This window comes from Pleurodeles waltl, chromosome 3_1 (genome assembly GCF_031143425.1).
Source record: "Pleurodeles waltl isolate 20211129_DDA chromosome 3_1, aPleWal1.hap1.20221129, whole genome shotgun sequence".
Classification (NCBI taxonomy): Eukaryota; Metazoa; Chordata; class Amphibia; order Caudata; family Salamandridae; genus Pleurodeles; species Pleurodeles waltl.
Window position 1 is genome coordinate 1,694,549,165 of NC_090440.1, and position 25,460 is coordinate 1,694,574,624.

Sequence of the window (25,460 nt, forward strand, 5' to 3'; positions counted from 1 at the left end):
CAGGGAATTCCTTCCCTGGCACTGATAGGGGTCTCCCCCACCCCCCACTACCCACCCGAGTCCTCCCCCCACACCCTCCACCCCCCTGCCACCCCCCAGAGGTGGTACGAACCCCCTCCCCACCCCCACCCCGACATGCACATACATGCACCCCGACATGCACACACCCCCAACATGCACATATACACACCCCCTACACACACATACACAACGGGGACACATACCCGCACACATACATGCAGACATGCGCACCTGCCGAACAGCACACATTACCCATAGACACAGCAGCACCCCCCGCCCGCATACACGCACTCACACACCCCCTCTACACACTCACACGCACACCCCCATGCACGCCCACATCACACAACACCCCCCCTCCCCCTCCCCTCACGGACGGTCAACTTACCTTGTGCGTTGGTCCTCCGGGAGGCGACGGGAGCCATGGGGAGGTGACCGCCAACAGAACACCGCCAACAGAAGACCGCCACACAGATATGTGGGTCGTAATTCTGTGGGCGGTGTTCTGCTGGCGTGGCGGTGGAGGTTGACCAGTCTCCACTTTTCCGCCGACCGCCAGTGTGGCTCCCAGCGGTCGGAATGCGCACAGCGGCATACCGCCGCGGTCGGCGGTCTTCACCGCGGCGGTAACTCGGCGGTCTCGCGAAAAGACCGCCAAGGTCAGAATGAGGGCCTATATTCGTTACCAGCGTTCAAGGAGAAGTCAAAATGGGATTTGAGAACTGCAAACAGTCCTGTGAATTGATGATAATTTGAGTAGAAAGATTATATTTGTATAGTTTAGGTTGAGCAATGTGAGTGACCATGGGTCACCCACTAACCTGGATCAGACACAGGAACTGTAAGAAATAAAGTAAATAGCTAAGGGGATGACAACCCACATTAAGTGATAAACACAATCCTTGTCAGAGTGACCCACTAAAGTCACTAAATTAACCTGTTCTCGACCTCCCTCTAAGCTATGGCACAAAGGCTACAGGTTTAACTTGGAGGCCATGTTTAAAGTATTTATGCAGTGCCAGAATAATGGTAAAGTCAAACCACAACACAAGAAAAATCGCAAACCAATTTAGAAAAAATAAAGTACATTTTAATAACTAAAATCACCCCAAAAGGACAAATACCCAGTAAGGGGAACCAGAGTTAGGATTATTATTTTTTTTAATCAGAATTGGGCCAAACAGTGTTAAGTACTAACTGCCGTCAACTGGTCGTTGTAGACTGGAAAATAGGTGCAATTTGAGACCCACGGAGATGAAGTATGGGTTGGATACAGAAACTAGGCATGAGTTGGTTGAAAGTTTTACCTTGGGACTTAAGGCCCAAATTATAGTTTGGCAGAGAGGGCACTCCATTGCAACAGTGACAAAGTACCCTCTGCCACACTGGAGGTCTGTCTGCCTCACTTAGGGCCAGATGTACGAAATTCCTGAATTGCAACTCGCAAATTGCGAGTCAGAGAGACTCGCAATTTTGCGAGTTGCAATTCAGTATGCAGGATGGTGTCCCTGACACCATCTGCGACTCGCAAGGGGGTCGCAAAGGCCCACCTCATTAATATTAATGAGGTGGGTCGCAATTTGCGACCCCCTTGCAACTTGCAGCACTCACAGGGATGGTGGCCTGCTGGAGACAGCAGACCACCATGTCTGTGACTGCTTTTAAATAAAGCAGTTTTTTTTTTTAATGCAGCCCGTTTTCTTTAAAGGAAAACGAGATGCATTACAAAATGAAAAAATGAAACGTTTTTGTTTCATTTTTTCAGAGCAGGCAGTGGTCCGTAGGACCACTGCCTGCTCTGAAAAAATGTTTTCCATGCCATTCACAAAGGGGAAGCGGTCCCATGGGGAGCCCTTCCTTTTGCGAATGGGTTACCACCAGTGTGACACTGGTGGTAACTGCGATTGCTTTGCGACCGCGTTCGCGGTCACAAAGCAATGCAGCATCACGCTGTGACTCGCAATTAGGAAGGGGAACACCCCTTCCTAATTGCGACTCGCAGTCCCATTTTGCGAGTCGGTAACCAGGTTACCGATTCGCAAAACGGGGATTGGGCATCATGATGTGGTTTTTGCACGTCGCAAACAGCGAAATTCGCTGTTTGCAACGTGCAAAAACGTTGCTACATCTGGCCCTTAGAGTCACGTGGACCTTCAGTATGGTAATGGTGGAGACTACTCTGTCTCTGCCCCCAACAGAGGAAGGAGGTGTGGCGATTTGTATGTCCACCCTATATAGAGTGAGAGGACAAAAGGCCAATTTTAACTATCCATCACCGCCAGGTAAAACCTGGTGGTAAGGGACACTGAAACTGTAAAATGACATCACACCATGGTGGAATACTCTCATAGCAAGGGGGGAGGGCATTTTTATTTCATTTTCATACAGAAGTTTCTGCTTTGTGATTTAAAAAATAAAATAAAATGCACACTGAAAATTTCCCGCACAGCTCCATCATGTTGATGGAGCCGGCAGTTATACTTTCAATGCATTTGCAGGAACTGCCATGAAGGCGGGTTCTGTAAATGCAAGATATGTCCGCTGGGCTGGCAGACCCTCAGGGTGATAAAGTAATTATCCGTCCACGAAACTCCAAATCAGATTCTTAGTCTCAAAAATGAAAATCAAAAATCTTAAGCAGGGCAAGGCTATGGCCAAGGAGCGCTCCATGAGGCCGGCTCACATCTCTGCAAAGTCTTGCTGAATCATATTTGCTGCTGTGGAAAAGCTCTCAGTGGGTGAATCTTCAGCCCAGCAGCAACACATTTTGGTCAGCAGGTTTGTCCCAATCCAACAGACATCGTGGAGACAAAAAAAGGGTCTAAATCCCACGTTTTCAGGGATGGTAGGAAAAGACCAGCTAAACACATCCAAGGGTCCTAGGACCTCAGGAACAGCACATGGGGATCAGGATTCACTCTAGCAGAGGCAAACACCACGGCCCAGGGCAGGTCCAGATACAACTAGTCAACTTATATAGTTGCAGGAAAGGCCTCTTGTAGCTTGTTGTGTCCCTGTAGCTTGAACAGGAGGTCAGACTTATGACCCTTGGAGTTCTTTGTCCTGGGTACAAGAGAGAGCAGGTCCAGTCCTTCAGGGATCTTCTCAGGTCAGAAACAACATATTCATTCCTCTTCTGATGATCTTCACCAGATCCATTAGTATTATGAGGAGGGGATTGGAGATGGCAAATTTATGCCTGGCCCAGCTTGTGGGTGGGGTGACTCCTGACTCCTCCCTATCCAATAGGGTAGAGGTTTCCAAGGGTTACCCTACTCACTTCTACAGCATTCCCTGTGTGTCGTACTCAAGCAACCCCACAGTGGCCCTTTCTGCCTAAATCTAAGATAATTAAACATTTCTACCTTGTGCAGAGCCTGGGTGCCCACCCCAGAGGCGTGGTCAGGGAAATGAGAAACTCTTCCTCAGAGGTCTTTTCAAATCTTTTCTGAGGGAAGCTCCTTCCCCACTGAGATTGGAGCTTGGCTGACTGTGGGAACAATGGAAGGGGCTTGCCCAAATGTGATCTGACATCTATCTGTGACAGTGGAGGTCCCTTTGAAGTAAATTAAGTTCTTGGGTACTGCCCAAATGGTCATTCTGCCAAAGCAACAGAAACACCTCCCCACACCCAGGCGTTTGTTTCTGATTTGGGAGTTTGTTTTTACACCTCATTAAGGGCTCTAGCACTCAGAAGGCTGCAGCTGGAGGCAAATGCAAAATAGCCTCTGGAGGCTTTATGCAGGGAAAAGGTAACTTTCTAAAAGTAAATTTTTATTAATATTTATTAAAAATCAGACTTCACTAGAGAGTTAGGCTTTTAATACATTTTACAGAGTTGAGAAATGAAATTTCTAGGTGTTTCTGAACCAGCATTAGCATCATTAAATTTAATATTGCATCCTAGGGTTTATCTATGTAATTTCCAGCCTTGCTACTGCAAAAAAGTTATTAGGTGCTAGTCACTATAAGGCCATGTTTAACATTAAAATTTGACATGTCCTAATTTTCAATACAACATACTCTGCCTTAAGTGCTATAAAACCTACTACTTAGGGGTGACATAATAATATTTCAAAGGAAGGTTTAGACCTGACATAGGGTTTATTTTGACAGGTTGAATTGCAGTTCAATAACTGTTTCAGTAGGCTGACTGAAACAGTCTGAATTGCCACTGTAGTACATGGCACTATAGATGCTGTAGTCCATTTAAATGGCATTTACCTTGTGAGCTCTGGGTACATCCTGTACCATATATAAGGCTTATTGGTAAGTTAACTTTGCCAGTTTGGGGTATGCCAATTCAACAATGAGAAAAGGGGTACCACACACTTTACTACAGGTTAGGATGAGTAAAGTGTACAGAGTTCAACAGCCAGGGAACAAAGATAGGGCATGTGAGGATTTGAGTGTACTATATTATATGGTTGTAGGCTTTATCGTGCAAAACCCTCCCAAATACCAATTTGGGTCCAGACAGGTATGTTTACTTAACCTTACGCTCAACCTTGGTTAGCTGTGGCTACGAGCAGTAAGGCTTAACAAAGAAACAATGGGTAAAGCATTTAACAGCACCAAACAACGAAAAATAAGAAAGCACCAACACACAAAAGAAATACAACACCAATTTCTAAAAATGGATTCTACTTTTATGAATTTTTTGAGACCTTGATGAACAAAATCCACTGGTTGGTTCAGGAGATACAGATTTTAGAAGATGTTATTACTTTTAAATGCAACTGCAAACAAGCATTGGTTAACAAATTCTTTGGAAACTTTTGAAAAGTTTGAAGCAGTTACTTCGGCTACTCCGGCCCAGGTTGGGTGACCAATTCCGAGAGGACAGATGACCTGGGGAGCCTAAGTGGACACTTGGGACAGTTAGCTGGCCACCAGAGCATTTTTTAAGCAAAATCCAAACTTTACAGGACAACTGTCATAGACAACAATGGAGTGGTCCTGGTGCGGGGGTGTAGGCAAAAGATCCTCAAAGCATGCACTGGTTGTTGCGCAACCTGGGGGGGTGTCTTTGTGAGTGGTCATCCACCCATGGTTGAAGTAGGGTGAACTTGGCCACAGAGATCAGAGTCCATTAAAGTCCTTGATGTTGCAGTAGCAGGCTAGACAATGCTGGACTACCTGTCATTCTGCACTGTGGTTGCGGTGAAATCCTTAGGTTGGGGCTAGTGTCCCTTGGGAGCGACAACTCCCGAGTTGGATAGAGCAGGCAGACTCGGGTACAACTTTTGGCTATCTCAAGTTTGTCCTCTTGTGTGCTCTGCAACTGGTAGCAGCAAAACCTCTGGAGTGGCTACCAACTTGGTGATTTGGGCAACTTCAGCTCTTGTGTCTCCAGAGCTGGTTCCAAGAGATGAGCCAACTGATCCCTGGAGTCACTGTTGTTGGGTGTCTGGAATCAACTTTTTCCCCAACCCAGGAGTCGGAGGCACAGCTCAAACTACTAGCGCAAAGTGCAGCAGGTGCAGTCTTCTTTGTGTTGGGCCTACGGCAGTTGGGCAGCTCTTTTTCAGTCCTCTCTCCAATTCCAATGTGATCTGAGGGCCAGAGTGCCAAGGGCGCCATGTTTATCTCAGGAAAGTGCCCTGAGGAGACTAAGCTGTCGCTTGCCAATGGGCTACTGGGTCCCCTATTACCTGGTGATGAAGATCATGTGATGTGTGGCTTCTGGCTACCCCAGAGTGTCACATTATTGTCTCTTCAAGATAGCACGACCCTTCCTCGGTCATTAGGAGCTTAGTAGCCCACCCTAGGGGTGTGGCTAACAGACAGCTACACGCCCACAGTAGAACCAGTTTGGGGGCAAGTTTTCCCTCCTTGACCCTGTCTCCACTTTGTCTGCAGGAACAAAAGGCATCTTGCCCAGGGGTGTTGGTGCTATTTCCCTCAAAAAGGTGGCTTCACCTTTGAAATTCACCTTTTCGGTTGACACCCTGAGTGGCTATCCTGGGGGAAGAGGTGACACATCTCTCTGTGGCAACTGCCTTTGTTCCTGTGCTGGGGAGTTGTTCACACACCTCTCACGATTCAGAAAACAGTATGAAGTACGTAGGAGGAGAAGGTGTAGACAGTCCACTAACATCCACCTCTAGGATCAATTTGGGGGGGTAGGCACTGAGATATATAGAAAAAATAATATATTAACATATAGATAATCCCATTGAATGTTTTCCTAATTGACAATTTTATCGTCCACAAATGTACTTGATATTTAACTCCAAGCATTGCTTAATGGAATGCAATAACAAGTATGGTCTGTAAGATCGCCAGTGGATTAGGGAGATATCCTGCACCTTTATAGTGCAAAGATGTTTTTATTCACAATTTTAGGGGTTTCAGTTAAGGGTTTCCAAAACAAAGAATATAGGAGACTGTTGAAAACCGGTAACAGTCATCAGAGCAATATCACAGTAAACCTTTAAGATCACCCAAAAATAAATAATTCCAGACAGCAGTACTAAAGCAACGCAAGAATAAAAGGAAAACCTTTCAGTTCCAGAACGTCCTACAACAGAAATAAAGTAGCATGAGTTTGAGGAGTTACCAAGGAATGAGGAAAACAGTAACTAACTATCCAAAAAAAGGAAAGGCCAGCCACCATTTGGGTTAATCTATTGAAAAGGCAGTCAACTTCAGGTAAAGCATCTTTTATAGGCGTTCCTAAACACAGTATGCATGGAACGGCTCCTGCAGTCCGCGCATGCTCAGTGACTATCCAGTGAAGCAGGCTGATAATGCCTTGGTCAGGCAAACAGTGCTTTATTTATGGAGTCTGTTTTTTTAGCTTCCCATGCTGTCCCCCAGACCTCCACCATCCACATCCGAGCCTGTGTGCACCTGTTGACCCAATACGGGAACCAAAGGCCATGGTAAGCGGGGACCTGTTTTTCACCGGAATGGTAGAGAGATACAGTTTAAAGCATTCTTTACATTTTGGCCCGCAAAGCTGTTGGAATTTAACAGGGGGGAAAGGCCCACTACTTACCAGAACATCTGGATTTAATTATCCAAAGACTCTAAGGGGGTTATTACAACTTTGGAGGAGGTGTTAATCCGTCCCAAAAGTGACAGTAAAGTGACGGATATACCACCAGCCGTATTACGAGTCCATTATATCCTATGGAACTCGTAATACGGCTGGTGGTATATCCGTCACATTTGGGACGGATTAACACCTCCTCCAAAGTTGAAATAACCCCCTTAGTCTTTAATACATTTGTGGCACCTTTTGGGCATTCTACTGGTCACAGATGCCATTCTGCTTACCATTTGCACACACATTCAAAAATGTATGTTTCAGTAGTTTGGTGACATCCAAAATGTTGTTGCATTTCATTATGATATTTTGAATTTTTTTCAAAGACCAAGTGAGAACATAATGACATTTTGTGTAAAATACTAAAGCAATTTAAAGAGAGGGCAATGTAAGTTAAAATGATGTTTTACTGATAACGGTGAATATCTTGGTCTACACATTACTCCAGAAGTAATTAAACCTAGGTATGATTTACTTTGAACAATTACCAAAGATCCACATTCTATAGAGGAGGAGGATGTTTCTCCATTTCCTGGTTTGTGAGAGTACTACTTAAGATATGTGACTGGTTTTGGTTTTGTCACAAAACCTATAATGAAATTGTTACGCAAGAGAGCAGCTTGTGTATGGTGGTATTGAGAACAAGGCATCTGATGATATTAAACAACCACTTATGCGGGTCCATGCTTTCAATTCAAGTTCCCAGGGTGCAATGTGATGTTACAGTGAATGTAAATTTTGTGGTATGAGCACTGTCTTATCTCAAAAGGTTGAAGACAAAGAAAATACGATGTCATTTGCCTTACAGAAATTGAGAAATGCTGATGTTCATTATAGCACAATTGGACATGAAGCACTTGTGATGTATATGTACATGACAGCACTTTAAGACATTTTGCCAGGTGCAAAGTTCACAATATATATGGATCACACACCCTGTCCATCTAGTATGTTGTGATGGTTTGAGAAAGACTAGTCTTCAATTTGTGTGCCTTTTATCCCACCTTCAAAATTTCCTTTTCCTACAATACACATTTCAGGCAGCTATAATTTTGTTAGCACTAACAATTAGTCGTAGTATAAGGATGTGGTGGATTTTTAAGTGGATACTTAGGTTTTTATTAGTTTTATAGATTTGGCTCGAATGACTGGTGGTGTTTCTTCTTTTGAAGACTGGATGGATTGCCAGAGTCAGGATGTTTTTTTTGCAGGGGGAAGAAAGTTACTTACCTGTAATTACAGTACTTCATCATTGGGAAGTTTTAGAATTTGGATATAGGGTGAATATATTGAAGGGATCTAAAGGCTACAAAGGCACTTTGAAGATGATGTGAATGCAACTGTTGAGCATCACTGTTGTTATACTCGTGGAACATTCATCAGTCAGCTTAAATTTTTGCCGGAGCAGTATGAAACACGGGGTGTGAGTTTGTAGACCTATTTCAACAGTACCTGTGAAACTAAAGTTTTGTTATTCGTTACTGTAAGAAAAAAAAACACCATCCTCTTTGTTGAAAAACTATTGTGATGGTGAAGAGGGCAGAAAAAGCTCTGCAGAAAAAGTGTATAATAGGACAGGAGAAAAGATGCTAGAGGTGCAGCCATGAATGAAGGGTCCCATTTTTTTTGCAGTGCTAGGTACCATTTGACAGAACAAAACCCTGCCATCTACAAGCAATGTAACAAGTAAAAAAAAAAGATAATTTTGAAAATAAAATGTACAGATGTTTGTAATGGTGTGTAGGAAGAAGACGTCAGAGTGGGTTTCGAAAACTGTAAATTGGTGATCAACGTCTAGTGAAGTGATGATAATTTGAGGATAACATATCCCACCTATATGACTAAGAGAGGGTTAATGCCAATGTGAGTGTATGTAGATTTAGGTTATCTGAATACTAGTTCTTCAGATTTGTTTTATGGGCATTGGCCAGAAATACTGCTACAGGTTTCAGATTCAAATCGATTGCGTTTGGGAACAGAAATTAGATATGCTTTGTAAATGGGGCGATTATATAATTGTTCAGGAAAATGCAAAAGCATCTTGAGTTTACAGGGCAGGAAGGGGTAAGTGTGATTTCGAGGCTAGGTAGTAACACTTCAAATTATGTTAGTGGGAGAGGTTCAAGGTCATAAGTCAATTGAAGAATCTGTGAACTTGAAAAAAAACGTGGATATGTTGCTGGCTTGGAACATATATTGCTCGACATGATGGTGCTAGGCTGATGCAACACAAAGTCAGGGATATATACCACTTAGTGTAACAGAACAACTGAAATCACATTTAGCACCACACTATATTGGAGGCTTTATATAGTCCATAAACTTATTACAGTGGGTTGCCTATTTTGTGATTTTCAAATGCTGACCTTCGACTCTGAACTGATTGAACAACCTATATTGATAATCCCATTCAGCATACCTCTAGATTTAATTATCAAAATAAGTCAGGCCGTTTGAAACATTTCTCACACTTTTTTGAGCCATTCTTAAACTTATAAATGTCATTCTGATTAGCATCAGCAGTGTCTGCCTTTTCGAAATTTAATAGTTCAATTGTTTGATTGTGTGAAATGTTTTGTTACAATACGAATAATACGATTTAATTTTTTTCAAGACCGAATGTATCGTCCTTTAGATTAAGATCGAGAACCTGTTGCCAAATTGGTTAAGTGAGGAAGTGTCTTAGGTGTCAGAAACTAATTTGAAGTATCTATAAAGCTTGTGAATATTCAAGCCGAGCATATAAGGAATGGCAGCATAATAACTGACTTGCCTGTTGAGGTGAGGAGTGTTTTACATTGTAAGGTGGGAATGTGAATGTACTCATGATTGGAGTGAATCAATCTGGTTCTGAGACTGGTGAGAATTTGAGTTCTGATTTCACAGGTGGAACCCAGTGCCGAATTACCAAATAGACTAGGTAGACATTGGGACTATGGGCCCCACTCCTTTTAGGGACCCAACAACAACGGATCAAAATAGTATTGATTTGATCTTAAAAGAAAATAACAATCAACTTTCTTCAATTGTTTCCAAAAGATGGAAAAAAATAATCAACTGAAAGGAACGAAAACCTTACATTAACTACTCTAGAGAGAAAATACTCTATTAATGTAATGTACCCATTAACAATTTAAAGTACATCAACCATAGACATCAGATTCACATAACAGTTTGTCTGTTAAAAGATCATCTTCTGTCAGCTGTCAGTTTGTAAAAACAATTCGGTGCAAACTACGTACGTGTAATGCATGGAAGCATATATATTGTTCCATAGTGGGGCGTGTTTGAGAGAAGGGATGTGAGGGGCTCCTCGCTGTAAGGAACAGCATCTAATTGCTCATGCTTGTTTGCATTCCGTGACATCCCTGTGCTGTCTCAGTGGATGCTGGATGCGGGCGATTGGAAAAGCCCTGCTTGTCAGCAGCGTTTTTCACTTATCCGAATGCCCGAGTTATTTTTGCTATGGACATTGTGCAAGACTGCAAACTGGATCCCTCCAGCAAAATTGTATTCCTGCATTAAGCTTAGAATGGAGCTAAACTGTGACATTAAAAACTGTCATCAGAGTCGACTTATGCCAGATAGAGGCTGGGCATCACAACAGATGCCCATGAGGTTATCAGGTGATTGTGGTTTTCTGACAGTTGCTTATTTTGTTTCAGATATTTTTACATACTTGCTGTCTCGTAGATATGTTTGAAAGCGCACACCTCTGCTGTGGCACTGTGTTAGTGAAACATGGATTGTGAGCTGTGGATGGGGAGGTACTGGGCAAGCGAGCCCTGTGCTGCGGAGGCAAGAATTGGAATAGCCCATTGGCTGTGAAGTGTGTTTCTGTCTGTGTGTGGCACGGGTTAATTCACCATGGGCTGCATGATGTCTACAGCTTTGGGTCAATGAGGTCTGGGTTGCGAGGTATTTGTGGCATCGTGTCAGGAGGTCTTGGACTGCGTGTGTGTGGCACTGCATTACAGGTTGTGTGTGCGGCAGTGAGTTTGTCGACCCAGGACTAAGAGCGGCGTGTGTGTCTTTGGTCTGTGGAATCTGGGCTGGGAGATTTGAGTATCTGTGTGTCTGGAGCTCCATTTCCTTTTGTTAGTCATACGTGGTGCACAATAGACATACATTGTGGTGCATTGGTTTACAGAGGGTGTTCCTGTGTGCGTGCACGAATATGCTCAGTAGCATTTGATTTGTCATTTTTTAGTTTTTTAACTTAACCCAACATTTGGATTGTTTTTAGCAGTTCCTGGGAGAAGACCACAACGTGGATCGCTCCAGTACTGCATTACTACTGCACTGATCTTAAAATGGAGATGGATGTTACACAAAGAAATGTTGTCCATGAACTCTGATATGGAAGGACGTTAGGCATCATGTCTTAAATGGTGAGTTAGGGTACAATGTCAAGTGACAATGGCTTTCTGTCATTTGTTCATTTTGTTTCAGGTATGTTTGTTATTCTTGCTGTCTAGCAAGTATGTTTGAAGGTTTACTATAACTGAGTATCTGTGGTGTCTTTGGGTCAGTAAAACGTCCCTGCAAATTAGTAATAGGTGAGCACATCCGGGGCTGTGGGTGTGTATATGACATTGGGTCACAAGACCATGGGCTGTGAGGTGTATGCATTTGTGTTTCTGTGTGTGTGTGTGTGTACGTGTGGGGCAGCACTGGGTCACCGAACCCCATGGTACAAGGTGTCTGGATTATTAAGTCAGTAAAACCTGGGTTGAATGGTGACATGCAGTGGGACAATAGACGCTAGGTCAGTGGTTCTTAACCTTTTGACTTTTGTGGACCCCATTTAATCATTACTGTAATGTGGAGACCACCAATGAATCATTATTGGAATTGGAGGACTCCCACCTAGTCCTTATTAGAGTCCAGGACTGTGGTCTCAGCAATTTCAATGATTTGGACCACAAAACAATATACACAAATACAGAAACAAGCATCCATTAAACAAAGACACAAATGATAGAATTTTACATTTTACTTATTTATTAGGGCACACTTTATTCATCTGTTAATATTATTTAATTTTCCAAGCAGTCACTGACCCTCTCAGTAAGCATCACAGAACCCCAGGGGTGCCTGGATCACAAGTTAAGAACTGCTGCCCTAAATAGTGGTGTGTGGCATTTAGCCAGCAGACACTAAGCTAGGAGTTAGTGAGTGGCATTAAGCTGCAAGCTGCATGTGGCAATGGTTTAGTGGGCCCTGGGCTTCAAGTTGTGTGGGAGGCACTGGGTCAGAGAATCCTGGACTGCCAGGTGTGGCTGTCTGTGTGTGAAGGGAAATAGAGAACAGGTGTGTTGTTTGTGCAATTATTTTTTCTTATGTGTTTGTGTGGATAGGAAGGAGATGTTCAGTTGGAGATTAGTGTGTAGCTTGTTTGTATTGGCTTTTTTCCTTGTGCGAATGGTTTTATACAATTATGTATTGTTTTTTGATCCTGGTGTGAGTAGCTGGTTGTACAGGGGAGAAAAAAAGTAATGTCCTGCCTTTCCCTGGATGTGTGTGTGTTTTCTGTATGACTATATGAAATTATGTTTTTGCGTGAAGGGGGGCGAAGACCATTCTCAAAGCAGCAACCACAATCCCTTGCAGGGCGAAGCGCAAACGTCACTGAAATTAACCAGTGCATAAGCCTTTGGTAGCTTGGCACAAACAAAGTCAGGCTAAACTTAGAGCTAATGTGTAAAGCATTTATGTAGTACTCAAACAGTAGGAAAGTAAAAACACGAAACAAGAAGAATCCCACTCCAATTTAGAAAAATAGAGAACATGTGAATAAATAAAATGACACCAAAACCAGTTAAATCAAATCATTACAATTAGAGTTATACATTTTTAAAGATTTTAGTGCAAATTAGCTCATAAAAGATCAATGCTCCAACCAAGAACTTCTATTCATTTGAGACCAGGGCAAAGTCAAAGTTATGGCTGACTGCGATGGAGCGCAGTTCGGATACAAGAAGTGGATTGGACCTGGTCTCGTCTTACTTTCAGACTTAGAAGAAACTTCAAAGAAAAATGTCTGAAAATGAACAGTTCAATGGGGGAGGGCAGCTGGCCGTGTCCAAGGAGGAGGCTTTTGTTAGACGAACTGCTGGACAAAGTAGCAGTGGAGATTTCTACGTTGAGACTAGGTCACTTTTCTGAAAGTTGACAATCTCCAGCAGGACAAAGCTGCAGACTGTCGCCAATGAGGGCTCTAAACGAGGCTGGATAGTTACCCTCCTGGAGAGGAGGCACTGAATAGGATCTGCTGCTGTGCAAAAGAACTTAGCAGGAGCTATTGTGAAGTCAGGCCAACCGACGATCCACCTTAGGTGGATTGGCTTGCAGGTAGGTCCCAGAATTCTGTTGGTTCTTGTGCCATTTTTTGGTGGAAAGTTGTCAATGTCCAAAGGTTCTGTTTTTGGCTGTTTGGGCATCTTTAGCACCACTTCCAAAGGTCCAGGACTAGGTGGGCACAACTTGGAGGGTAGGACTCACTTTAAACAGAGGCTAGGTGCAGGGTTCAGGTTGGTGGAGCTTTCTGTGCCCCTATGGCTTAGAACAGGAGGCCAGCCAACTAGCCCTTGGACTCACTCTGGTAAGTCTGGGACCAAGCAGCAAGACAGGTCTCAAGCAGCAGGGCAGTCATCTGAGGAAACAAGGCAGGCTTCATACAGCAGGAAAGTCCACTGAAGTACAAAACAGACCTCAAGCAGTAAAGCAGTCCTCTGAAGTACAAGGCAGTCCTTCTGAGGGCCCGCCACACCTCCCGGAGTGAACTGAAGAGTTGGTCTGAGGGTCCAATATTTATACTGGGGCTAGCCTTTGAAGTGGGAAAAACTGCTATACTTCCTTCTTCTCCTGCTCAGACTCCAAGAGGTCTAGGGTGACAATAAGCTGGTCTCACATCCTCTGTGAGTGTGCTTGGGCACCTCTACCCCTCTCATCCTGGCAAGATGCTCTATCATGCAAACACCTAGTCCAGCTTTGTCTCACTGTACACAAAGGTCAACTGCCACTCTATTCACAGTCATGTGACCTAGGATACAGGCCACAGGCACCAAATGATTAGGATTAGAAAATGCTAACTTTCTAAAGTGGCATCTTCAGAATTTTGACTTAAAATCATTGAGGATTATAAATTAAAAACAAGTTATCACTTATTAAATGTAATAAGGTAACCTAATGTTATCCTATGGAAAGGTAGGCTCCACAGTAGTGAAATACAAATTTGGATTATTTTCATGACTATGATATATAAAACCTAAAAATACACTGCACCCTGCCCTATGGGCTGTTTAGGGCCTACCATAGGGGTGCCTTAAATGGATTAAAAGAGGAGGTTTAGGCCTGGAAAAAGGCAATTTTACCACGTCAAATTGGCAGCTTAAAACTGCACACAGGCTCCAATGTCAGGCCTGAGACATGGTTACAGGGTTACTTAAGTGGCTGGCACAATACGTGCTGGCAGCCCACTAGTAACATGTAGTTTATAGGCCCTAGGTACATGCTGTACTATTTTACTTACAACCTATAAATAAACTAAATGTGTCAATCAGATGTAGGCCAGTTTTACCATGTTTTAAGGAGTGAGCACAAGCACTTTAGCACTGGTTTGCAGGGGTAATGTGCACAAAGTCCTAAAGCAATCATGAACAAATTTCAGCAATGTGAGGTGAGTAGGCAAAATGTTTGGGAGAACCACCCTAAGGGCTATCAGGTCTAACAATGACCAAGCCAATACTTTCAGCTCAGTCACAATGTAGTATGGAGTGTGTGAAATGCTATGGAAATTGTCCAGTCTGAGATTTAGCCAGACCAGGGTTGAAGAATGAGCTTAGTAGACCTCATACTTATGATGGGCTTTTCTGCTCAGATGTACTTAGGTGTAATCATAGAAGATGCTCATCGTTTTGGGAGCACTGAGGAGATGTAGGTGGAACCGTGGCATGTAGCAATTCCACAACCCTGTTGGACCACGCAAGCCTGGTGCTTCTCCCAATGGGCCCATCCTCTAAAATTATGGAGGGTTCCTTAATCAAAATATTCCCTATTATGGGCTACTAAGTATTTAAGGATTGGGTAGATGTTTTCGGTCCTGAAGAATCGCACTAGATACATTTTTTGACTACTAGCGAGAAACATGCTGACCAAGATGCAAGAGTGTAATGTAGCATGAAGTCCATGAAAGGAAGTAGTTTCTTTCAAGTTTAATGGCGGAAACAGAAGATACAATCAAGACATATAAACATCCCAACCACCAGTCCTCAACATCTCTCTCCCTCTGAAGCTCCTTGCCTCCCGCTCCAAGCAACGCCAAGATTCAAAGCCCTAAAACCATGGCTACAGATGAAAGTTCTGAGCCATGAGAAACATGAATAATGAAAGTTCTGAGCCATGAGAAACATGAATACAACCAATACAACACATCTCCCTCCCATTTGAATTAACAAAGGAAAAACAGGAAAACAAACATTTATAAAGAGTAAAGTACATTCTATAACTTGATATACAAATATTTACATTTAGACCTTTCAGGTCAAAATATAGGGGGTCATTCCAACCCTGGCGGCCATCGACCGCCAGGGTGGATGACCACGGAAGCACCGCCAACAGGCTGGCGGTGCTTCCCTGCCCATTCTGACCGCGGCAGTAAAGCCGCGGTCAGAAAAGGGGATCCGTCGGTTTCCAGCCGGATTTCCCCTGTCTGGGCTGAATCTCCACACGGAGATTCCGACCCCCTTCCCGCCACCCTGTTTCTGGCGGTTTTTACCGCCAGGAACAGGATGGCGGGAACAGGTGTCGTGGGGCCCCTGCACTGCCCATGCCAGTGGCATGGGCAGTGCAGGGGCCCCCTAACAGGGCCCCAGCATGATTTTCACTGTCTGCATAGCAGACAGTGAAAATCGCGACGGGTGCAACTGCACCCGTCGCACCCGTGCAACACCGCCGGCTCCATTCGGAGCCGGCTTCTATGTTGCAGGGCCTTTCCCGCTGGGCCGGCGGGCGCTCCTTTGGCGGGCGCCCGCCGGCCCAGCGGGAAAGCCAGAATGGCCTCCACGGTCTTTTGACCGCGGAGCGGCCAAATGGCAGTGACCGCATGGCGGGCGGCTACCGCCGCCCGCCGCGGTCAGAATGACCGCCATAGTCTTTAAGATGAGAAAGCACCTTAACAATCCTTTTTGATTTTGTTGAAACTTCATCCTCCGGAGAATGCAAGCTTCTACTTTGTCATGTTTTGAAATTTTCCAAGTCCACGGTGTTGCCACAAAATCTGACGACTCTATTTAAATTCCAAATTCGACCATCTTCAGTCTTCACCGCATTGGTGAAGAGTTTCAGGACTTTCATAGGAAATGATAACTTCTTCCCATAACCTTTAAGAAGAGGTCTATTGATCATGACCCAATCACCTATTTTGACTACAGTTTTTTTCTGTCAAAATTTTGTTTGCTTATTAAGGATTTCTCTTGTTCCTTACCTCTCCAATTAACATCCGTAACATTCTCCCTTTTTCCACTCAAAAATTAATTGACCCAATTCGGCTCAAGAACCGTATTGCCTCTTCTTCCACGAAATAGAACAAAAGGCATTTGACCCGTGGTGGAATGAGGAGTGTGTCTATACACAGCTATCGTTTCATCAATTCTTGTTTCCAATTCAGCTGACTGTCTTTAGCCATGGTGATTGTTTCTTTAATGACACGGTTAAACCTTTCGACTAAACCATTAGATTCAGGGTGATATAAAGCACACAACTTGTGTTTGATACCACACCCCCTAAGAAAACTCTCCATTTCTTTTGAAACTAAATGAACACCATTATCGGTAAGAAGTGTGCTAGGAATGCCCTCCTTAGTTATCAAGTCTTTGAGAAAAGCAATTACTTTCTCTGTTTCAATGCCTTTGGTGAAGCAGATTTCAGGCCATCTCGAATATATGTCAACCACCACAATGATATAATCAGATAAACCTCCACTATGTATAGGACCCACAATGTCCAAAGTTATATCCTCCCATGGTCCTTTAGGCTTACTTCTTATCAAAATAGGCTGTACCCTGGGTTTCATGGCTTTTTCGCTTATCGCACAGTGCACACAATCCCGAACCACCCTCTCAACTTGAATATCCATGCCGGGCCACCAATAAGATGACCGCAGCCTTTCCTTGGTTATGGACATGCCCAAATGACTACTATGTGCACAATCAATTAACTGATTCCTCACACTGGACGGAGGTATCAACCTCGTACCTCTAAGAAGTAAATCATGATCTACTACCAATTGATCCCTCACACACCAGAATGCTCCACATCTTTCACTACCTTGGGTTTTTCTTCTCCAACCTGTCTGTATTAACTTCATCACCTCCTGTAAAACCATGTCCGATTTGGTCTCATCACGCTTCCTTTCTTCAGAAATAGTTTTGTAATCTACTTCACACACTCTTTCAAACTCTTCCAACTCCCCATCCAAACTAGGCTCATCAGGATTAGATGAAGCAGGTGGTACTAATCTGGATAACACATCAGCAGAATAGTTCTCTGAACCTGGAACATACTTCACCATGCAAAGCTATTATCCACCTAGTGATCCTGCTCGACACCGCTTTCATACCTTTGGAAATAAAGATTTCACATAAAGGTTTATGATCAGTTTTCACTACAAAGGACCTACCCCACAGAAACTGTCGCCCAAAATATCGCCAGAGCTTCTCTCTCTATCACTGAATACTTAGTTTCTGCTACCTTGAAGCTCCTAGAAATAAAAACAATAGTGTTCTCAGGACAACACACACCTTGTTGTAATACTGCACCTAAGCCTTTACCACTAGCATCGGTTGTTAGAATAGATTGTAAGGTGGGATCAAAGTTTTTTAGTTTGGGAGCATTGGACAGACTATTCTTTAGTGCGACAAATTCCTTCTCACAATCGTCATTCCACACAAATTCTTTGCCCTTTTTTAGTAAGAGTCTCATATTGTAGCAAGAACTAGTAAAATCTTTAACAAACTTATTATAGTACTCTGCCATTCCTAGAAATCTCATAAGTTCCTCTTTGGATGCGGGTGAGGCCAAACCACGAATTATGTCAACAAGATCTTTCTTAGGTATCAATCCACCTCCAGTAATGGTATGACCTAGGTAGTCAATTGTATCAACCACAAACTTAAACTTCTCAGCCTTAATGGTTAAATCATGCTCAGAAATTCTACTTAAGACTCTCCTGAGAGTCTCATTGTGCTCACAATTGTTTTTACCATACACCAAAATGTCATCTTGGTAAACGCAGACACCACTAATTCCTCTTAATACCCTTTCCATAGCCCTCTGAAAAACAGATGCAGCAGAGATCAGACCGAAAGGAAGACAAATAAATCTGTACTTTCCAAAAGGAGTAATAAATGCTGTCAGGTTCCTGCAAGATTCGTCTAGTTTTATCTGGTGATAGGCTGAGGGTAGATCGATCGTGGAGAAAACCTTGGCCCCTGACACCATAGCCAACAATTCAGATATATTAGGAAGCGGGTATTTGTCTACAACCACATTCTTGTTAAGTCGACGTAGGTCCACACAAAGCCTAATGCTGCCATTAGATTTTTGAGCAATAACAATAGGGGACAACCAATCAGTCCCCTCCACTTCCTCAATGACACCTTGATCTTTCAACTTCTCAAGTTCAGAACGCAATTCATCCCTCACCGCAAAAGGAACGTTCCTAACCTTACTGCAGTAAGGCACAGCACCTGAAAGTAGATTGATTTTATGGGAGTACCCTTTCATGCACCCGATTTTACTACTGAAGACCTTATCAAACTCTTTGCGTAATTCCTTTGAAAGAACAGAAGCAGACATAGGTGGTCATTACAACCCTGGCGGACGGTGTTAAAGCGGCGGTAAGACCGCCAACAGGCCGGCGGTAAAAAAATTGCAATTACGACCATGGCGGAAACCGCCAACAAAGACAGCCACTTTAACACTCAGACCGCCACGGCGGTACAAACAAACAGCGCGGCGGTCACAGGCGGGAGACAATGTACCGCCCACAGTATCACAACCTACCAATTGGATTCACCGCAGATAAAAACACGGCGGAAACAGGAATTTCGAAGGGAAAACGCTCACCTCTACACACTCCACGAGGAATGAGGACACCATGGAACTGGAACTCCAAATTCTCCCTGCGATAGTCTTCCTGCTCCTCTACCAGGAGCACGAACGCCGGCGGTGAAGACCACGGTGAGTACAGCACCTACGACACAGGGGAAGGGGGAGGCAAAAAACAGGGGGACACACACGCAACACCCCCACCCTCACCCACCACAACACACACACTAATGCATATCAATACATCACAGTTACACCCCTCAAACCCCCCGGGAAGAATGCACAGACCAAAGAAAATGAGTGTAACTATCGGAATATATGAAAAACAAGTAGGCAGAAATATATATATACACAATGTACAAAATAAATACCAGGCATAGTAGTCCAGGTACTGCACAAAGAAAGTCCGTGGAACACTGGGACCACACGGTATGGGCGAGGCCCACACAAGATCCCCGACCATGACGGAGAGAACACTGCAGGGGCATCAGAGAGAAAGAAAACAGGCACCTCAGGGGGAGGGAAAGGGGGGCACCTCAGCCGGTTGAGTGCACGACGCCAAATCCACGAGGGGGCCACATGCCCACTGTTCAATCCTGGGGAGTGCAAAGCCACAGTCTCTCAAGTCTCTACAGTGGGTGGGTTGCCCACTGTTCAATCTTGGGGAGTGCAAAGCCACAGTCTCTCAAGTCTCTACAGTGGGTGGGTTGCCCACTGTTCAATCCTTGGGAGTGCAAAGCCACAGTCTCTCAAGTCTCTACATTGGGTGGGTTGCCCACTGTTCAATCCTGGGGAGTGCAAAGCCACAGTCTCAAGTCTCTACAGTGGGTGGGCTGCCCACTGTTCAATCCTGGGGAGTGCAAAGCCACAGTCTCTCAAGTGGATGACAGTCTCCACTGGTTCTGGAGGGGGACTGGTGCCCAGAGTGCTTCATCCTGTTAAGGACAGAGGTAGTGAATGGATCTCTCCACTGGTTCTGGAGGGGGACTGGTGCCCAGAGTGCATCACTCACCCCGTGACAGACCCAGTTGCGTCAGTGCCCCTGCCGCTCATGGGCTAGCGATGCTTGAGATGGCGGTGCCCTGTGCAGCGGTGCTTGAGATGGCGGTGCCCTGTTCAGCGGTGCTTCAGATGGCGGTGCCCTGTTCAGCGGTGCTTCAGATGGTGGTGCCCTGTTCAGCGGTGCTTCAGATGGCGGTCTACATTGCAGGGTCTCAGCTGCTGGCGGTCCTTCATGGCCCAACGGGCCTTTTGCTGGTTGTCCTTCATGGCCCAGCTGGGCTGGGGCAGGCGGTGGCCTCCTGGGCAGCTGGGCTGGGGCTGGCGGTGGCCTTCTGGGCAGCTGGGCTGGGACTGGCGGTGGCCTCCTGGGCAGCTGGGCTGGGGCTGGCGGTGGCATCCTGGGCAGCTGGGCTGGGGCTGGTGGTGGCCTCCTGGGCAGCTGGGCTGGGGCTGGCAGTGGCCTCCTGGGCAGCGGGGATGATTGCGGTCTTCTCCGCTGTGCTGCTCTTCCCAGACTTGCCTGGTTTCTCGTGGCCCTTCCCCACCTTGGAAGGTGTCACAGCTGACTCCACACTCCCAACGGGACCCCTGGGAGCGGCTTTGGTGGCTGGAGTCTTCCCCTCTCCCCCCAGGCACTGGCCAACTTCTGATGCTTCACATGTGGGGGACTGTCTGTGCTGTGGCTCCGTGCCACACTGGCTGTCCTGGTGGCCGGTGCACTCCACATTCCGGTGACTACAGGCACCACTGGTCCCGGAGATGTTGTGGCTGAGGTGCTACTTCGGGACCCATGAGATGGACGGTGTGGGGGAGGTGTGGGAAAGAGGTCAAGGGTGGACAGGAAAAGTTTTCTGGACACACTGGACGGGTAGCTGGAAGGGGTTTGGGAGTGGAGGAAGAGGTGGTGGCTGTAGGAGGTGTACGTTTGGTGACTTTGGGTGAAGGTGCATGCGCTGGAGGCTGTTGTGAGGTGGATGGCTGTTGGGTGGGTGTTTGCGTGCGTTTGTGTATCTTGGGAGGGGGCGTCACCGACACACTGGGAGAGGACACAGGGGACGTGTGAATGGTAGTGGGGTGGTGACTGCACGTGAGTGGGGTGTGGTGGTGGGTGTGCTGGAGATGGACGTAGTGGCTGTAGAGGTAGTGCATGCAGGTGTGAGTGTAGACGAGTCTGGGAGGGAGGAGGGAGGCGAGGAGGAGGGGGACACAGTGGAGGCAGTGGATGTTGGTGTGTCTGCATGTGTGTGTTGCTTGCGTGAGTGCCTGTGGGATATGTGGTGCTTATGTTTGCCTGCGCTTCCCTTGTGTGTTGACGTGTGTGCAGGCTGGTCTGATGGTGTGCTTGGGATAGGCGGAGGTACAGGGGATTGGGTCGGGGTGGAGGAAGTTGGAGGGGGGAGGCTAGAGACGGGGACAATGGCTGCATCAGTGCTGAGGCCAGAGTCTGAAAAGCTCTGTGAAGGGCCGTCTGACCAGAATGAATGCTCTCCAGGAATGGTTGTTGCAACTGCCTCTCTACACCCTGGATGGCATTCAAAATGGTAGACTGCCCAACAGTGAGGGACCTGAGGAGGTCAATGGCCTCCTCACTGAGGGCAGCAGGGGTGACTTGGGCAGGGCCTGAGGTGCCTGGGGCGAAGGTGATGCCCACCCTCCTGGGTAAGTGGGCACGGGGCAAAGGCTGAGGGGCTGCTGGGAGTGCGGTGCTGATAGGGGGGTGGCGGCTGTACCTGTAGATGCGGGGGGCACAGATGTTGGCGCCACCACAAGGGAGCTCCCATCAGAGGACGAGTCCGTGTCGCTGGTCTCAGCTCCTGTCTCCGCTGTGGAGCTCCCCTCCGTCCCACTGGTGAATTCAGACTCCGTAGTGTCGCCCTCCAGGGCCATGTGGGATGCAGCTCCCTCATGCTCCGGTGCCACTGCTCCTCTGCCTGATGATGCTAATGCACACAAGAACAGGGAGACCACAAAAAGGGGGGGGGGAAACAGAAGAAAGACATGTTGAGTGCATGCATTACCGCTACCGTTGGCGGACACGACGGACACAGAAGCCCCCTGCACTACGTCGCGCTCTTGGGTTCCACTGTTCAATTCCTGGGGAATGGTCTACAAGGCTATGGACGACATCTGCACACATAGATGACACAGGGGCATGAATAGCTGTACTTGGCACTCTACAGAGGTGGGGTGGGGTGCCACATGGCCTGCCTTACGGAGGGGCCTTGCCTACGGAACTCGCCCTGGCCTAGGGAAACCCACAGCCCACATCCCCCACCCAGACACCTAGTAATGCGTGCAAAGTCAGCTGAATGAGAGTGTACTCACCCCCTTGTGTCTGCTGTGATACCCTCAAGTGCCCATCCAACTCCAGGTAGGCCACCGCCAGAATCCTGAACATCAGGGGGGTCATGGTGCGACGGGCACCCTTCCCACGTTGGGAGGCCATCCCCAGCTGAGCCTCCGCCGTCTTCTTGCTCCAGCGGCGAATGTCCTCATCTTTTACGGCAGTGGGTGCTCCGTATGTGGTAGACCCCCAGGGTCCGGACGTCTTTGGCGATGGCACGCCAAATATCTTTCTTCTGGTGGGCGCTGACCTACATGAAATGTACAGGGGAAAAATAGAAGTCATTACCAACTGCACCGTCAAAGTGATTGGCCCCTATCCCTACCCTTGCCATGTGGCACATGCATTCACCGTCTTTCATGCACGCAGCACTCTGCCCCCTTCCTTCTTACATCCAGCCCTCTCCACACAGGCATAGCCCATACAACATGCTCCCTGTGTACTTACCTGTTTGTCTGGAGGACCGTAGAGTAGCTTGTACTGGGGGAGGACCCCATCAACGAGTTTCTCCAACTCCTCCGATGTGAAGGCAGGGGCCCTTTCCCCAGACACTCGAGCCATTGTCTCTTCCAGGCCGAGGTCACAGCAGCACTTGCAGTGTAGGTCCTCTCCTGTCGAAGATCAGGTATCGAGTGACTGAACAGATATAAAATGGCGGTCACGTCTGCGGCAGTGCGTACCGTCACCGCCGGCGTACATCGTCATTGGCTCCTGGGACCCATAGGGTCCAATGTTAACCAATGCAGCATTGCGCCGCGGTCTTCGACCACCTACCGCGACGGTGTACAACGCCAGCGCACTTACCTCACATCCCATTGTCCCACTTTAGAGGTCAGGCAGCCACCATTTTAGGGGCCCACATGGCTTCATTTTCAACTGCGTCACACAGACCATGGCCTAGACTCAACACACATACAGGCCCCCTTTTGTGTATGAATGGTGTTCTGTGTAAACTGTGGGCATGTGCCTCTGAGTTGGTTGACTCTGTGCTCGCTGTTGTCCTTAATAGGCACCGTCCGCTGGGACATGTGAGGAGATGGCGGCATCCTCCGGTGTACCGACCGTTGGTGGACCTGTCGACAATGGAGGAGCGACATTTGATTATCACCTACAGGCTTGACTGTGCCACAATCCAGGAACTGTGTACCCAGTTGGAGCCAGACTTGATGTCAGCAATCCGCCATCCCACAGGAATCCCCCCTCAAGTGCAGGTGCTGTCAGTGCTCCATTTCCTTGCAATTGGCTCATTTCAAACAACTGTGGCCATGGCATCAGGGATGTCCCAGCCTATGTTTTCCAACGTATTGTCCAGAGTGTTGTCTGCCCTTCTGAAACACATGCGGAGCTACATCATTTTCCCTCAGGTGGAGGATTTGCCTACAGTGAAAGGTGATTTCTATGCCCTGGGACACATCCCCAACATCATAGGTGCTATTGATGGGACACATGTGGCTTTGGTCCCCCCTCACAGGAGTGAACAGGTGTACAGAAACCGGAAGAGTTGTCATTCGATGAATGTACAGATGGTATGTTTGGCAGACCAGTACATCTCCCATGTGAATGCCATGTTCCCTGGCTCAGTGCATGACGCCTACATCCTGCGGAATAGCAGCATCCCTTATGTGATGGGTCAACTCCAGAGGCACCGTGTGTGGCTATTAGGAGAGCACCTGGAAGCAAGTCATTGGGAATGGTTGTCTGGGTCTGGGGTTATCCCTACAGGTTAGTGTGTGTCTAACAGTTGTCCCTCGCCATTTGCAGGTGACTCTGGTTACCCCAACCTGTCATGGCTACTGACCCCAGTGAGGAATCCCAGGACAAGGGCAGAGGAACGCTACAATGAGGCCCATGGGCGAACTAGGAGGGTGATCGAGCGGACCTTCGGGCTCCTGAAGGCCAGGTGCCTCCATATGACAGGTGGATCCCTATTCTACTCACCAAAGAAGGTGTGCCAGAACATCGTGGCCTGCTGTATGCTTCACAACTTGGCTTTGTGACGACAGGTTCCTTTTCTGCAGGAGGATGGTCTAGATGGCGGTGTTGTGGCAGCTGTGGAGCCTGTGGACAGTGAAGAGGAGGAAGCAGTGGAAGAAGACATGCACAACAGGAACTCAGTGATCCTGCAATATTTCCAGTGAGACACAGGTAAGAATACAAACCTGCCTACTACATGTACTTTAACACTACTACCTCTCTACTGTCTGTCATTTTCACCCAGTGTATGGTCACTGAGTTGTCACTTTCCCTTACGATTTCACAGATGTGGGTCCCACTGTGTGACATCTGCTTAGATTCCTCATGGACTAGATCTGTGTGACATAGGCATGTTGACATTACTATTTAAAAAGCATTTTGTCACTGTAATTGCTAATACACTATTTCAAAATCACAGACAGACTCCAGATCGTTTTGTGCTTTAGGTGTGTTTATTTAAGTGCTCAATATTGGAGGGGGTAGTGAAATGGTGAGGGGTGATGGTGGAAGAGTGTCCATGGCAGAGTCCAGTCTATTAGTCTCACAGGTGCATTGCCCCTATGGGCATAGGAAGTGGAGATGGGGCAGTTTAAGTATGGACAGGGTGACAAAGTGGGACAGTAGGATGACAATCAGGGTGGTCGCATTTCTTGGTGGGGGTCTTGGCATCGTACTCTGTCTTTGTCCTGGATCTCAGGAACCGTTTGCAGGGTGGTTCTCCCTCTGCAGGGGGTGGGGTGCTGGTGTGGTGGTCCTGTGGCGGGGCGTCCTGTCCACTAGCGCCGGCGGAGGTGGTGGGCAGTTCATCGTCCATGCTAGTGTCAGGGACCCCTTGTAGTGCCACAGTGTCCCTCCTGGTGTTGAGTACTTTCTTCAGCACCCTTACGATGGGGCCCAGGGTGGAGCTGATGGTTCTGAGTTCCTCCCTGAAGCCCATATACTGTTCCTCCTGCA